The sequence below is a fragment of the Bison bison genome, unplaced genomic scaffold (assembly GCF_000754665.1).
Source record: "Bison bison bison isolate TAMUID 2011002044 unplaced genomic scaffold, Bison_UMD1.0 scf7180017864068, whole genome shotgun sequence".
Taxonomy (NCBI): Eukaryota; Metazoa; Chordata; class Mammalia; order Artiodactyla; family Bovidae; genus Bison; species Bison bison.
Genome location: NW_011494640.1, coordinates 1,475,742 through 1,480,802, shown reverse-complemented (window position 1 = coordinate 1,480,802; position 5,061 = coordinate 1,475,742). Strand labels below are relative to the sequence as shown.

Sequence of the window (5,061 nt, the reverse complement as noted above, 5' to 3'; positions counted from 1 at the left end):
ATTACAATACCATCCTGCAATTAGAATTATTCTGCAAAAGACAAGGGAAATGGACAGAGATCCCCTATGTCCAAATTTTCTTCCGACTAAGAGATATGAAGGAACTCTGTCTTAAGTATGGGATTGTTGTATGCCCTAAAAGTGAGCCCACTAGGCAAATGGTGTTAGGCACAGGCAACCAAGAAAAGGAACCCCCTCGTGAAGGCTCACCTCCCACAGGTCCCGAGTTGCCTAGTGCTCCTTCCTCATACCCAAATGTGCCCCCATATCCAGGAGCACCCCCCTCCACAAAAGCCAGCTCGAGTATGTCCCTTAGTTGAAACTGGAGGAGAATTAGGACCAACCCAGATGGAAGCAATCTAGATGTCCATCAACAGATGAATGGGTAAGAAAGAATTGGTTTCTTTCCACAATTGTGGTACATATATACAATGGAGTATTACTCAGCCATTAAAAAGAATACATTTGAATCAGTTCTAATGAGGTGGATGAAACTGGAGCCTATTATACAGAGTGAAGTAAGCCAGAAAGAAAAACACCAATACAGTATACTAACGCATATATATAGAATTTAGAAAGATGGTAACAATAACCCTGTATACGAGACAGAAAAAGAGACACTGATGTATAGAACAGTCTTTCAGACTCTGTGGAGAGGGAGAGGGTGGGATGATTTGGGAGAATGGCATTGAAACTTGTATAATATCATATATGAAATGAGTTGCTAGTCCAGGTTCGATGCACGATACTGGATGCTTGGGGCTGGTGCACTGGGACAACCCAGAGGGATGGTATGGGGAGGGATGAAGGAGGAGGGTTCAGAATGGGGAACACGTGTATACCTGTGGTGGATTCATGTGGATATATGGCAAAACCAATACAATATTGTAAAGTTAAAAAAAAAAAGTTCAGCAAAAATGAAAACCTGGAGAATCAATTGACTACATGGAATTTACAATCAAGAGTTCCTACATTGTGCTATTTGTACATTATGTTCTGCACATCCATTTTATCAGTAAAATTTATAACAAACATATGTGTATATGTATATAATGTATACACTTGGATTTCTGAAGAATCAGTTGTCAAATATGTGCTGGCACACCCTTGGACAGCCCAAGTTTAATAAAATCCTTTGCAAAGCACATTTCTGAAACTGAGCAAAGGGCTGGTGTGCTAGCAATGCAGAAAGACAAACTCTGACAGAGGAAGTTTGCAGCAAAGTAAGGGTTTATTTCAGGGCATCAAGAAGGAGGGAGAGACAAGACTCAGATCCACCCCAACATGGTCTTTGAGTTAGGGATTCTTTTTAAAGCGGAAGAACAAAGAGGCTGGGATTAATCATTGCCCAGTGAAGGTTCTTTGTGCCTCAGCTGGTAAAGAATCCACCTCCAATGTGGGAGACCTGGATTGGATTTCTGGGTTGGGACGATCCTCTGTAAAGGGAAAGGCTACCCACTCTACTGTTCTAGCCTGGAGAATTCCATAGACTGTATAGTCCATGAGATCGCAGAGTCAGACATGACTGAGCGACTTTCACTTTCAGTGACGGTTCTGTAGCATTTCTTAATTGTAGTTTCGGAAGTCAAGATGTCTCTAGTTTATGATTATTTGACCAGGTGGTCCACAGCTGGGGTGGAGGTAGGGGTCAGTTGACTCATCTTACCCTGGAAAAACAACCTAAATTTGTACATTAATGAGCATATCTTGTAATGACAACTGTAGTACATTAACAAAATGTTATTGACTACAGCAGTTTTAGTCATCTGACTCTGGTTGATGAGTGTTCAATTAGCACAGGATTGACGTCAGAGGGAACAAGAAAGGGAATAAAGTTTTGGACAGAGATTAATCATAAACTCGATAAAGGAACTCGGCTTCATTTCCACTTGGGGAAGCCCTCTCCACAATGGGAAGCATTTTCAAGACAAAAGACAGATGACTTCATGCTTCCACTGGGGACACTCCCAGGACATAGGGTAGCTCTGTGGCTTTGGGATCTGTCCTCTTCAACAACGACTATAAGACCAACACGTTCAGGGGCTTTGTGGTACTTTGCCGTTTTCCAGTTTAAACTTAAATAAGGCTATGTGGCTGCACGTAACAGCCATTTCTCAAGCTAACTCACACGACAGCAAGAGTTATCCTAAGGATGAACGTAGGGGAGGAAGCGGTCATTAGCAGAAGGGGCAGCTCCCCTTTCCCTCCACTCATCCCTTGGAGGCTACTTCATCCCTCTCTGCCCCTGTACACAGCTTCCTGCATCTTTTCTTTTGTGCAAACAGCAGTGAAGGTGAAAGCAGCTGGTGTAGTCTACAAGTTTACCTGTTCTTAAGTCAGAGATCATCCTGAGTGGATTGACAGGCGGGTCCACAATTCTCAAAGGATCTGATTGGGTGGCTTGGAGCGTGTAGGCATTCCTGGACCAATCAGTCAAGGTCAGGGGTACGGATGGGCGGGGCCAAGGCTTCAGACCGGGCCTCAAGGGCCACACTGAGTGGGGAGCGTGAGCAGGGGCTGTGCAGACTCCTAAGTGATATTTAAGGAGGCCAGTTGGATGCCCAGGACTCACTGGCAGGGCGGGTTTCCCTTCATTCCAGTTCGTGAGAAAGTCTTCTAGATTAATTGGCCGCCACGTGGGGTCTACGATCCAAGCATGTAACTGACACCACTGTCGGTGAAAATGCCTTCATTACATGTATGATGTTTTTCTTTGCAACAAGATTTTGAAAAGGAGTAAGTCTCTAGCTCAGGCATCTTCTATATAGTGAGCTTGGAATAAGGACAGTCATCTCTATGTGTCTGCAACCTGGTGACCATCACGGGGCTTCCGGGGTTGTCCATGGATCCCAGTCAAGGTGATGCTACATCATAATCATCTTTTTTCTTCATTTCACAGGAGGCCCCAAGAGCCCTGGGTCCACAGTGCCTGGTACATTCCTGGTCCAGCACCATGGCAACCACTGACAGAGAAGGCTCTCTGGAGCAGACAGCCTGGGCTAAAATCTCAGCACCCTTACTAGCTGAGTGATCTCAGATAGGTGACTCAACTTTTCTGTGCCTGAATTGCCTTATATGTAAAATGGTGATACATGACCGTACCTCTCATCAAATTGTGAGGACTAAATGAGTGAATATAAAGTGTTAGAAGTGCCTAGCACATGGTAAATGTTTAACAAGTGTTAGGTATTATTGTTACTGGCATTTCAACATCAGCCGTGCCCTTGCAGGCCGGCACACAGCATGGGTAGAGGAGCTGGCTTTGCCCTCCTATCATTCACCCCCAAGCCCGCAGGCAGAGTGGTAAGTGCAGGGGGGAGTTGTGTGGAGTAGGAAGGGTAGGAGAACTATGCAGCCCAGATGAAGGGCGGCTGGACCTACCCAGCTGGGAGGGGCGCTGGCTCAGTGTGAAGCTCAACAACCCAGGCACCGGTGCTCTTCTGTGTTTCTGGAGGGAGAGGTGTGTGTGCCTCGGCGGTGGTGGGTCTAGGCATGCAGCCAGCTTCCCAGGTGTGAGACTTATGCAGCCCAACAGGGCCCTGCACTCAGAAGGGCCTCCCTTGTGGTTTAATGCTTGGAATTCTTACTAATTTTATTTTTCTTTTTAAATTTTCTTAGTAACTTTTTAAACAAGGGGGCCACTTTGCATTGCTCCTGCTGCTGCTAAGTCACTTCAGTCATGTCTGACTCTGTGCGACCCCATGGACGGCAGCCCACCAGGCTCCGCTGTCCCTGGGATTCTCCAGGCAAGAACATTGGAGTGGGTTGCCATTTCCTTCTCCAATGCATGAAAGTGAAAAGTGGAAGTGAAGTTGCTCAGTCGTGTCCGACTCTTCGCGACCCCATGGACTGCAGCCCACCAGGCTCCACTTTGCATTGGGCCCCACCAATTATGTCACCAGTCAAGGGTTGGGGATATGTGAGCAGGCGTCTGGGTATGTATGTGAGGTCACATGCAGCTGAGTTACTGACGGGTTCCTGGACTGTGTCATCTATAGCAACTGATAAAGAGGCCAGATGAGAAATTCAGGCAAAGTTTTACTGGGACTTGTGCTGCAACAAGAGGGAGCAAAAACAAGAAACAGGTTCCCTTGCTCACTCCCTGAAGGAGGGCAAGCTGGTCCCTTAAATGGGGTGAGGGTAGGGGTAGGTTCATGGGTCAGATCAGAGGGGTGGCTTGGGTGGTCTGCTCACCCACCTTGGTGGTGCTGTGTGCAGGGACTATGCACAATACCCTGATTTTTGCTCTTGACACCTCAGATGTAGCAGCTGGGTTTCGGCATTTTTGTATCTTGTTTTTCATAATTTGCCCCAACTGTGCATGTACACAGTTATTTTTAGTCTCTTATAGTTTGTATTTTGTTGCTTGAGGAGACACTTGTCCAGGTATAAGCACTGCAACAAAGGGTCTCAGGTCCCTGGTCCCAGCAGTGTGTGTCTGAGGTGTCTCTTCCTCTGGACTTGGCGACTAGAATGGTGGTCTTTGTGAGAATTTCAGAAATACACAGAAGAACTACAAAAAAGATCTTCATGACCCAGATAATCACGATGGTGTGATCACTCACCTAGAGCCAGGCATCCTGAAATGTGAAGTCAAGTGGGCCTTAGGAAGCATCACTATGAACAAAGCTAGTGGAGGTGAGGGAATTCCAGTTGAGCTATTCCAAATCCTAAAAGATGATGCTGTGAAAGTGCTGCATTCAATATGTCAGCAAATTTGGAAAACTCAGCAGTGGACACAGAACTGGAAAAGGTCAGTTTTCATTTCAATCGCTAAGAAAGGCAATGCCAAAGAATGCCCAAAGTACCTCACAATTGCACTCATCTCACACGCTAGTAAAGTAATGCTCAAAATTCTCCAGCCAGGCCTCAACAATACGTGAACTGTGAGCTTCCAGATGCTCATGCATAGAAAAGGCAGAGGACCAGAGATCAAATTGCCAACACCTGCTGGATCATTGAAAAAGCAAGAGAGTTCCAGAAAAACATCTGCTTTATTGACTATGCCAAAGCCTTTGACTGTGTGGATCACCACAAACTGTGGAAAATTCTTAAAGAGAT

At 45.9% G+C, this 5,061-nt stretch overlaps 1 long non-coding RNA gene across 1 annotated transcript; it reads left to right on the top strand.

The window, feature by feature from the left end:
• Nucleotides 1-1,496: 1,496 nt before the first annotated feature.
• LOC104986354 lies at nt 1,497-3,721 on the top strand. The gene is made up of 3 exons (XR_825026.1): nt 1,497-2,736; nt 2,900-3,303; nt 3,619-3,721. It is a non-coding gene; the product is annotated as an uncharacterized LOC104986354 (long non-coding RNA).
• Nucleotides 3,722-5,061: the final 1,340 nt, after the last annotated feature.